The sequence below is a fragment of the Dipodomys merriami genome, unplaced genomic scaffold (assembly GCF_024711535.1).
Source record: "Dipodomys merriami isolate MVZ:Mamm:240054 unplaced genomic scaffold, mDipMer1.0.p SCAF_3, whole genome shotgun sequence".
NCBI lineage: Eukaryota > Metazoa > Chordata > Mammalia > Rodentia > Heteromyidae > Dipodomys > Dipodomys merriami.
The window spans coordinates 97,554,051-97,566,630 of record NW_027204492.1 but is presented as its reverse complement, the minus strand read 5'-3'; the positions used below and the strand labels follow the sequence as shown (position 1 = coordinate 97,566,630).

The window sequence follows — 12,580 nt, the reverse complement described above, 5'->3', positions numbered from 1 at the left end:
TCCTCTCAGCTCTACTATGACAAAAAGATCGTAAGACATCTTCATTCTAAGTTACTTGAATCAATCCTTCATCCTCCGGTTTGTACTGTGTACATTTTAAATAAAATTGTTTCCATTTGTTTCCATATTTGTATTTTCTTCCTCATCATTATAGACTTAATTTTGTTTTGTTGACTGCATGGAACATTCACATGTAGTCAAAAGTCAGAAATACTCTGAAAAAATACACAAATACAGAAGTCATTCCTTCCCACACCACTCCCACATTGTACACAGCTAATTCATTATTTTGTACTTTTTATTGTTCTCTTAGTTTTCATATGCAGATGGGTGCATATGTTTTTGCTCCTTTGCACTTCTAATTTCTAACATAATTTCTCTCCTCTGAGATTCACTTCATATCAGTTTGTAGAGAACTTCCCATTCTGTTGTATAATTGAATAGAGCTCACAAGTGAGTATGTAACATAGTTTATTCAATTTCTCTTTAAGCTTGGCTATCTGAGTAGTTTCCAATACTTTGCAATTACATTTAAAACTCCAATCAATGACCCTACTTATATGCATTTTATATTTTTAAGAGAGGTCCTAATAAATAGGAAGATAAATGTTTGTGTGGTTTTGTTAGATGTTACCAAATTCTTCTCTTCTGGAGACTATAAGTCATTTTTTATAGTCACCAGAAAAGTCTGAGTGTGTTTCCTCTTGCCTCTTCATGAACTATATACAATGTAACATTATTTTTCAATTAAAAATCATATTGTATTATACACATTCACATGTCAATAGAGCTCTATGAATGTGACTATGTATAGGTAAATTATAGTCCATTAAGCCATTTACCATAATTAGTTTTTTCACTTTTGACATTTACATTGTTTCTAAATATTATTTTTCACATTTAATTACAATGAAAGTTGATAGAATCATTTGATCATGTGTAAGCCTATGTTATCAGATTAGGTTTCTACTTTTCTCCCTCAATAGTCATAGATTACCATTGAAGGGCACCAAAACTTAGAGATGGGAAATAGTTTTGCTCCCATATTTCATGCATTCTGTGAAAGAACTTTAGTCGAAATATTTGCAAAAACAAAATTATTTATCTAAACGTATTGGCAAGCAAGTCTTTGCCAAGTATTGTCATTAATGCAGTAGAGATGAGAGGAAAGGTTTAAAAGAATCAATTGAAGCAATTCCCTAGCCTTTATGTAATGTTTTCTTTTTTCATCTGAGAGTTCTGCATTGGGTGAGCTTAATAAAGAGCTTCAAAATGATTGCCAAGTACTTCAAGAGCTCTCTGACTGTACTTGGTGTTTGCAAGGATTTTCATTTCATAAATTACTTTGTGCAGTAATTTGACAAACTAAGTGCTTTTTGAGCATGTAAAATTATGAGGCAATCAGTATTGAAAATGTGTGGCCTTATATTATCTTCTTATTTTAGCATTTGGTCACCTTTTGAGAAGCAAGCTAAATCTTTTATAGAATTTGTCTTTTCTCTACAAACAGCAGGCCCTGAGAGAGGAATGCCTGCTTCCATTAAAATTGCACCATAGCTGTGGGGATTGGACCTATTCCCTGCAGACACAATCATTTTATAAACTACAAAATACTGGCATTTACGCTGACAATACTGTATCAGTCCTGTTCAACAACATGACTGCCCTTCCTTTCCCGCTGACACATCAGGCTTCCAGCCTCCCTTAGTGTCACACTCAATAAGATACCCCTCATTTAAAACCTGCTGGTATTTTTTGCCTCAAATCTTGCCTTACTGCTTGGCCACACCATTTGCCTTGGTACTAAGCCCAGGTTTGTTTGACAAAGTACCTGCCAACTTCAACTCTGCTGGTTTACCAATTCACTCCAAATTGCATTTTCCTTGGTATATAGCACCATCTGCACCATGTTGTTGGCCTGTTTGCGTTTGGCCAAGTCGGAACCTAGGTCAGGCAATTTCTATCAATCACTGGCTTCCATGATATAGAAGAGCTCACATGTCAACTGGAAAAGAGATTCATAGCCTCTGGCCTTAGTACCTCAATAAATGTCCCAATCAATGTTATAGACTAAAATGTTGACCTTCACACATTTTGTCAAGGCTTGGTGCTTACTCCGAAGTTTTTCCTGAGCCAAGTGAATTCAGTTATCTTGTGTGTTTTTCATACCAAACTATGTAAGTTTTAACACTACTATAGAGGTCTAGTTACTACCTCCCCCAAACTCATCTATCTCCTCTGTCTGTCTCTTGTCTCTGCCTCCCATCTGTCTTTCAGTTCCTCTGTCTCTGTCTCTCTTTTTACCTCTCTCTCACACACTAATTTCCACTATGTTAAATACATTCACATAGTTTGTTATAAGGTGTCTTTGTCCCAGGCTGATTTGTGTATTACTCATGGTTGAAAAATGAGACCTATGGAGTTTTGTGCCCTGTGCTCCTGGATATACCTACAACTTGTTCTCAGAAAAGGAATAGTTTCCTCGTTATTGTTTTTAAATGGGTAAATCCACAAATACAAATCCTAATCCCTTTGAAACCTTTGTCACTAAGGTCAAACAGGTATTTGAATATTATTTCCAAGCTCAAAGAACTGTTGAAAGACTAAAGCAGGAGGAAGACAAGTATGAGCCATCTTTGCAAGTTCTCTTCAGTATAACTTCAGTCTAATGGCAAAAGAACATATTTGTCCTGGTGGTAGTTATAAACTGAATAGTTGTCCTGATTGATCATTTTCATATAGATCTGAATACACACATTTAGTTGGAATTTACCCCAGAGACAACAGCTTTAGAAGTGTTCAATAATATTTGTAAGTGGATTTATTTTGGAGATTCAAATCCTTAATTGTGATAGCATTAAAGCAGTATAAAATTTTGTAATTATTACTGTGGAAAATAAATGCTAGTTTCAATTGGAGATAATAGAAGTTAATGCAGAGATGCAATGAGGTTTGAAATTGTTCATTAATTATGAAGTTTATCAGGGCATAACTTTGGAAATATTGATATATTTGAGATGCACAATAGTTTATAAAGACTTTCAAATTATTTCCGTTACTCTGTTGATGCCTTCAAAATTATGCGGTTGTTAAGAGTTAATAACGTATCATTAATAATAAACATACACACAAGACACTATGTTGGAAATGAACTTTAGAACTTTTGGGGGGTGAGGAGTGGGAGAAGTGTGGAGGGAAGAGATCGTAGGAGAAAAAAATCAAAGGAGGGGGTAACAGTACTCAAAAAGAAATGTACTCATTATCTTACTCATGTAACTATAACCCCTCTGTACAGCATCTTTAAAAAAATAAAATTAAAAAATAATAAACATACTCTTATAAAAAGTGTCTAACAGTGAATTATTAATTGCTTCCTATGAAGATGGGGAAATAAAAGTGAAAATACTTGGCATACTAGAATTCTTCAAAAAGCCATGATGAAATCACTGTTTTCAGGCTTACTCTCTTATCATGAGCTACTATAAAATTGGACATGTAATTTGAAGGAGCTATTTCCAGTCACTGAGTAAAGCTGACAACTCTGATACTGAGAAAAAAAGAGAAACATGGGGTATATCATAATCAACTTTTCTGTCTAGGGACGCATTCCAAGGTAAAGCATAGAGAGGTAAAGTCTAAGTAGAGAATTACCTCAGAAATGAAATACATGACAAGCCAGGTGCTGGTGGCTCCCACCTGTAATGCTAGCTACTAAGAAGCTAAATTATAAAAATTGTGCTTTAAAGGCAGTCCAGGCAGAAAAATACATGAGATATTTGTCTACAATTAATAAGCAGAAAGCCAAACAGGAAGTGTGGCTCAAGTAGTAGAGTACTAGCCTTAAGTGAAAAAGCCAAGCAAGAGCATGAGACCATGAGTTCAAGCCCCAGTACTGACACATGAATAGAAGAAAGAAAAGAAAGAAAGAAAGAAAGAAAGAAAGAAAGAAAGAAAGAAAGAAAGAAAGAAAGAAAGAAAGAAAGAAAGAAAGAAAGAAAAGGAAGGAAGGAAGGAAGGAAGGAAGAGAGGAAGGAAGAGAGGGAGGGAGAAAGGGAGAAAGGAAGGGAGGGAGAAAGGGAGGAAGGGAGGGAGGAAGGAAGGAAAGAAAACAAATGATTGAATTTCTACCAGAAACAAAAGCTGTCAAAATATCATGGAGGTATATATATACAATACTGGAAGAAACATAATCTCATTAATTCTGCATCTTATATCCAATAAAAACAGCCTTCAAAAGGACATATTGCTTTGTATGTCCCTCCCCCACGGTATAACCCCTGTTTTCACTGTGTTTGATATTGGTATAATTTGTGGAGGGGAAGGGCAGAAACAAACCGTTTAAATAGGGATACAGGTGGACCCATTGCAACAATGAGATGTACAAGTCGTTATGTTGAAAAACGAACTTTACAACTTAGGCCTGGCGGGGGCGGGGGTGGGGGGGTGGGGGTGGGCGAGAAGGGAAGGGATGGGAAGGGGAAACAAAGAGGAGGCAACAATGCTTGATAAGAAATGTACTCATTACCTTGCCCATGTAATTGTAACCCCTCTGTACAGTATGTTCACAAAATTAAATTAAATTAAAAGAAAAACTAGTTGGTAGATTTAAAACTATTTTATTCACTTGTAGTCATTGTACATATTTAGGAAGCACATTGTGACATAAAAATAGACAAATACCAGTCTTCTGAGCCAATGATTCTACTCCTTGCAAAAATTAAAAAAATAAAAAATGATTCCACATGAACTTGATTGAGAATGATTATTTCTGTTTAATTAAAAAGTAACAAAATGATCTATTGAAATATAATCATAAGTAAATACTATTTAGCAGTCAAAATATTGAACTACTCATACACACATCATTTATGAATCTCATAGATGTAATTTTGACTAATGGTAACTAAAACCAAACACTACATATTTTACAATTCCATTTAGGTGAGAAAAGTTCTAGAGCATGAAAATTTAACCCACAGTGATGGATATCAAAACATTGATTATCTGAGGATTTGATATGTTTGGAATAAAGAAGCACAAAAATATCTTGGTCACATCTTGAATGAGTATGAACTACATGCTGTAAATATTACATGTGTGAATATATATATATATATATATATATATATAGTATTGAGTTGCACACTTACAATCTGTTCACTTCTATGCATATATTACAATCAGTCTTATTTTAAAATTGCAAATTACTTATTTGAGAAAACTTTTAAGCTCACTAATGCAAGGGGAAATTTGGCCAATAAACATGTTGGCTTTTCATTTTTTGCTTTTGTGTAGTTTATTTGAATTAATAAAAAAATTATATACATTTTTAAACCACAGTGTAAACAGCCTGATATCCTGATATCCAGCTTTCATATTAAAAGCTGTTCAAGACCATCAAAACATGCTTATAGATTCCATAATCAAGATAAATTTTAAATAAATGTGCATAAACCACGTAGTTACTGTTATTCCTATACAAGTTGTCATCCATTTAGGAAAGATTATTTCTTTTACTCAGAAATATTAGAAAATATAACCAGGAAGATTATTAAATAAGCACTCCCTCAGATGCCTTGTAATCTGTAGTGCTGGATAAAACATCAGAGAAAATCTTTTGAGCTACATTAGTAATTTGGGTAAAATGAATTCAACAGTACTTAGATTTGAATTATTCTATTCCTTGACTATGATATCCTTTAAGGAGATGTGCTAATTTGTAAATAGATGTACATCTAGAAGAAATATCAACTATACATTTGCAGCATTTAGGTGCAGTAGACCTGAGAATTCTTCAAACAAAATAATATGACTAGCTGTGGCATCAGTAATTTAGCATGATAAGTTCCTGAAATTTTAATGGGGATGCCCTTCTTTTTATCTTAATTAAAATTCAAGCATTCATTGTACCTAATCTCACCAAATGAAGGTAAGGGAAATTTTATATGTAAATTGCTTTCCAAAATTTGTCCATCTCTGTTTCTAAGCTAAGTGAATGATTTATCCAGTGACTTGGCATATCTCTGGGATTTGAAGGCATATTTCACAAATTGAAATGGGGTTTTATTTATTTGTGGAGTCAGGAAGCGAATCCAATTAAAACAAACAATTTGGAAAGTTTTTTATTTCTGAAAGTTATGAATAATGTGTTCAGTATTAAAATTGAGTGTCTGAATTTTATGAACCACTTTGTACTTAGACTCCAATGTATTCTCAGTACTTGCCTTTTCACTTATTAAATGACATGAATTACTATTAAATGAATGGGTGTTGCAAATAAGAACTTGGGAGACATTATAATAGAAAATAAAACAGAGAAAAGCTAAAGTCACACTTTCTGCTTGATAAGAAATGTACTCATTACCTTGATCGTATAACTGTAACCCCTCTGTACAGTATTTTTACAATAAAAATCATACGAAAAAAGGACCTCAATTTTGTTTAGATATCTACTCTCTTGAGCTCCATAGAGATTTCCTGCTTTTGTTTCTATTTCTTCTTGTCAGGATCGATCATGTGGCCTAAGTCAAACTAATCAGAATAAATTATATTTCATGTTTGGGGGGAAATTGCTCTAAACAATAGTAAGTTTTCCTGATTGTCATTGACACGGAATAGCAATTGATGTTAAAGACAACAATGTAGAGAGGCACCAGAGTTGAGAGAAGTTTTCTTGAATCGCAAAATCACAGATATTTCTGTTTAAAGCAGGCCTTATTTCTAATCTTCATAGTATACAAAAAAACAAATTTTCGTGTAGTTTAGTTTTGTCAGTCTTTTTTTATAAAAATATTCTTCTAAGCAACATAAATCACTTTATTATATATGCTCAGGCTTAGCATTATAGTATTTTATTATATATTATATTATTAATTATATATTATTATGTACAGATATTATATTGGACATAATTTCAAACTACAATGAGATTTTCATAATTAACAATTCTTGTTGGGATTGCAAGCAACAGAAGTATAGTGAATAAACAAATCAAAGAAAGGTTGAACAAATGGGATTGCATGAAATTGCAGAGCTTCTGCATGGCAAAGGACATAGCTAGCAAGATCAATAGAAAGTCCACAGATTGGGAGAAGATCTTCACTACCCATACAACGGACAAGGGTCTCATATCTAAAATATACCTGGAACTCAAAAAATTAAATCCCACCAAAACAAATCTTCAAAGAAACAACTGCCCAATAAATAAGTGGGCTAAACACTTAAAGAGAAACTTCTCTGAAGAGGAAAGAAGGATGGCCAATAGACACATGAAGAAATGCAAATCAAAACAACATTGAGATATGATACCACCTCACCCCAGTTAGAATGGCTATAATCAAGAACTAATAACAACAGATGCTGGAGGGGATGTGGACGGAAGGGAACCTTACTACATTGTTGGTGGGAGTATAAACTTGTTCAACCACTTTGGAAAGCAGTATGCAGTTTCCTCAAAAGACTCCACATAGAGCTCCCCTATTTCCCAGCAATCCCACTTTTGGGCATTTATCCAAATGATCACAAACAATACCATACTAAAGCTACCAGCATAACTATGTTTATTGCAGCATTATTTACCATAGCTAAGATATGGAACCAACCCAGATGCCCCTCAGTAGATGAATGGATCAAGAAAATGTGGTATATATACACAATGGAATTCTATGCCTCCATCAGAAATAATGACCTTGCCCCATTTGTTAGAAAATGGAAAGACTTGGAAAAAATTATATTAAGTGAAGTAAGCCAGGCCCAAAGAAACATAGGTCCCATGGCTTCCTTTATTTGCAATAACTAGTATATGTCTGAGTCAAGCAGAAAAGGTCAGATAAGTTGATGTTAGGGGAATGAACCCCAAGATAAATATTCAATTGTTTTCTTTCATGCAATTGTTTCTAACATATGTATGAGATTATTTCTATCTTGCTTTGTATGTCCTTCCACCACGGTATAACCCCTGCTTTCACTGTATTTGATGTTGGTATAATTTATGGAGGGGAACAGCAAAAACAAATCGTTTAACTAGGAATACAGGAATACAGGTGGACCCATTGCAACAATGACATGTACAAGTCGTTATGTCATCAAACGAACTTCACAACTTTGGTGGGGGGAGAGGTTTGGGTGGGGAGAGTTGGGGGGAGTATGGGAAGGGATGGGAAGGGGAAACAAAGAGGAGGCAACAATGCTTGATAAGAAATGTACTCGTTATCTTGCCCAAGTAATTGTAACTCCTCTGTAGGGTATTCTCACAATAAAAAAAAAGAAATATAGTGAATAACAATTTGGTTCATAAAGTGTAATCCCATTGTGTAGGCATTAGCAGACCTTCTTCAGGCATATCAAATGGTATTGCTGCTGAAAGGTCAAAGTATCCAAAATCCTCAAAATTACGGAAATTGTTTTGATGTTGGTATAATTTGTGGAGGGGAAGGGAAAATAACACAAATCATTTAAATAGGGATACAGGTGGACCCATTGCAACGATGAGATGTATAAATCGTTATGTCGAAAAACAAACTTTACAACTTTGGGGGGGAGGTGGTGGGGCAAGGGGGGCTAGGGGAAATGGGGAGGATGGGAAGGGATGGGAAGGGGAAACAAAGGAGGAGGCAACAATGCTTGATAAGAAATGTACTCAGTATCTTGCCCGTGTAATTGTAACCCCTCTGTACAGTATTTTCACAATAATAATAATGAAAATTACATAAATTTCAGGCCTTGCTAATTAATACAGTTGGATACCAAGTATTTGTCTAAATGTTCACATAAAGTAAATTAGGAATATCTGTCTGAACACAAACATGTCTGTACATATGACCAGATTAGTTGAAGTTAAGCGAAATAAACCACAAGATAGGGACACAAGCTTTTTTTGTCCTTTCTTGCTATTGTTTCTAATATATTTATAAGATACCATGTGATTTTTTTGTTGCTTTGTATGTTCCTTCCCCACGGTATAACCTCTGTTTTCACTGTATTTGATGTCAGTATAATTTGGTGAGGGAAAGGGAAAAAACAAAATGCTTAAATAGGGATATGGGTTGACCCACTGTAACAATGAGATATACAAGACACTCGAAAGACGAACTTTTCAATTTAGGCGGGGTGGGGGGGAGTGTAGTTGTGGAGGTGGGAGGGAAGGGATGGTAGGGGAAAAACAGAGGAAACAACAATGCTTGATAAGAAATGTACTCATTACCTTGCTCATGTAACTGTAACCCCTTTGTACAGTATTTTCACAATAAAAAAACTTGTTAACAAAGAAATAAACCAATGTATGACTAAACTATATTCACAGGAAAGCACACATAGGTCAATGAGAGTAAAATTATAAGTGTGGATACAAAAGAGAAAAGAATTTTTCTTTAAAAAATATTTTCTAAATAGAAGCTTCCATGTACTCATAGAATAAAAGGTTTCCAATGGAAATAATGCTTTCTATGTATTGGAATTTACAATATATGAGCATTTGACCTCTATCTAGCTTAATCCTTGATAAATAGTTATGATAAAGACTTTTTGATAAATTATTAATGTATGCATAAGAAGCTATGCATTTGTGAAAGAGGACAATTTTAGGTTTTATGAGATCATCAGCTTTGATCATGATCCATGTTCACCCTGAACCCGTTCTAACCCTGTTCTTAAATCAAATAATTCTTTACAATCTGGTACATACAGATTGCTCTTTGTTATGTACAACAAAGCCCAATGTGTTCTCACCTGTCATCTAATCTCCTTTAGCTTCTCTTTTCTAACAAAGCAGCCAAACTTCTAGTGCTTTCACTGACATTTTGACCTGGAAGAAGACTGTGAGATTTTTCTGAATAATACATGTGGATATTTCACTCTCAAGAAAGTGAAGTAATGCTCTTCTGTCCTTAAGTGTGGGCTATAAATAGTGACTTGGTTCCAAAAAATAATAATGTGGAAATGAGAGAAATGTTTCTGCAAGGGAGAAACCTGACAAATACTAGCTTGGCCAAATTATCAAGGTCAGTATCAACAGTGATAAGGTTTATGATGTGCTGACTATACAATGAAAACTCTGCTTTACCACTGTGATCTTCCCACCAAAAGCGTATTAATGCAGCATAATAATGAAGAAGAAACATTACACAATCTCAATGAAGGGCATTCTATGAAATACCAGACCAATAATCCTCAAAATTGTAAAGGTCATCAAAAAGTAAGAAACATCTAAGAAACTGTCACAATCTAGAAGATCCTACAGAATCATAACTACTAACTATGATATGGTGTCCTCAGTGGGATCAGGAAGCAGAAAAAATGACACAAAAAGGAAAAGAAAAAGAAGAAAAAGTGGATAAATCTAAATATAGTCTGAACTGATAATGTGTCAGTATTGGTTCATTAATTGTGACAAATGCAAATTTATCAAATATTGTGACAAATATAAGATGTTGGTAGTAGAACAAATTCAGGATGGGGTGTGTTGAAATTGTACTACATTTGAATTTTTATATTCTAAACCTGTTCTAAAGTGAAAAGTTGCTTAAAATCAGGGAATATGTTTAAAAGATGGAAATAAAACATAATGAAAGAGAATAGAGTGAAGAGACATATATTCATACCAATGTTACTTAATTACAACAAAAAGTATGATGGTAATAGCTAAGTTAAAGATTTTTGGAATCAGCCTAGGTGCCCACCAAAAGATGAATGGATAAAGAACATATAACATATAAGCACAATGGAGTCTGATTCAGCCATAAAGCAAATGCATTAACTGAAGTGCAGTTTTATATATACATATATGATATAATATTTAATTAACAAAATGATCTTTATCATATTATTTTCATTCTTAAGATGCTTTGCTAAGACTTGGTCTACATCATACTTTAAAAGTGAATTGAATGCAATAGAATTCAGTAATAAAAAGTAAAAACTACTGATATTTGTTATAACATAGATGAATCTCAAAAACATACTGAGCTATAGAAACCAAATCTAAATTGGCTGTGTAATTGCATTTATATGAAGTTATAAAAATCCAAAAAGTGGTTACCTCTCAGGGAGAGTTGAGTGGAATAAAACTTAGAAAAAAGTTGTGAGTATTGAAATGTCCTATAATTTTTGTAATAAATCATACATAAACATATACACACTTATTTAAAATTTGTCCAATTTAAAGTGTGTCAGAAAGGACTCCAAGGTTAAAAGTTATCCTAAATTTATGTCAGTATTTTTTTAAATGACTGACAATATCTTCAAATCTGAAATCTGTGTTTCTGACTTTTCAGAGAAAGTGAGAAATAACATTCTCACATAAGTTGAACAGTTGAGCTTAGGGCTCATTAAACCATATCCTGTTCAGGTAGACATAGACACGAACATTCTCCAATAAATCTGACACTCAGTCATTTCCTTAATTAATGTTATTTCTATAGGTATGTAGGAATCTGAGTTTGAGGTTCTATTTATGTATTTCCTTCCATCTAGGGCTTTTTTGTGTCTAGTGTTTTGTTTACATTCTTGTCCTTGTTCCTGGCATGACTGCCATCCTTATAGTTGCACTGTACATGCAGGATGACCTCATGCCTACATGCAGTGTATACACAAATAAACAGCATATCTACACTACTATTGCAAAGATAGTACCAGCTTTGCCACTGACAGGCTCTCCAAACCCCTACACCTAGGCCTGGGCCACATACCTTGGAACAGGAAGAATTCCCAGGGGACAAGAAAACCAATTTTTGGCATTGATTCCATACAGTGATCAGAGATTAAGGCCAAGAAGAACAAATTTGTATGTGATGGCATCTGTGTTTTTCTGTCTGTTCCTTTCTGGACTGGCTGTGTTTTTCCTTTCCTCATTCTCTGGATGTGAAATGCATTGTTGTGAAGTTAGCATATGACAGTTATGATGTAGAAAAGTGAATGATATATTTAAATATCACAAATACACTAAGGATAACAAACAATAACTGCTATTCAGTTGAAGTTGAAAATATTACTGCACAAGTTCAGTTTTCAAAAACAGTTACTGGAAAGGAATGTTTAAACAACATCATCAACATTGATCCACTAGATGTGAAACAGATTGATTATATATTACCTACTCTTATAGCAGAGGAAATTAGTTATATATATATAGACTTATATATATGTATAACTTCTGTACATTGATATCTATCAAAGCCCATAACATAGTACTCATGATGAAAGTTACTGTGACAATGACATACTTTTGCAATTCTGAGCAGATATCCCAGGAGATGTACCAGTATGTGGACCGTGGAAAGAACACAACCTATGAGCTGGGGAAATCTGAATATGTGAATGTCCTTCAACCAGAACAGTGATAGCAGAAGGAGATATAGTTAGACAAGATGGTACTTTTTGATCTCTTAAGAAGGAGGTATTTCCTAATAGCCAATCTTAAATTGAACAACCTAAAGTTTATGACTCTGTTTTAAGAGTTCAGCTAAGAGAAAGTGGACTTGTGATTATTGGAATGCTCCACTCCATGTTGCTATGTTGGTACCATGATACTTAACTTGAAAATAAATTACTGATTAGTTTGTACCCTATGATCCTAAAAGAGAAA

General features: G+C 34.0%; 1 pseudogene; it reads left to right on the top strand.

Moving 5' to 3' along the window:
* The first annotated feature begins 10,090 nt into the window (after positions 1-10,090).
* Positions 10,091-12,335, top strand: LOC138839920 (transmembrane protein 106B pseudogene; annotated as a pseudogene).
* Positions 12,336-12,580: the final 245 nt, after the last annotated feature.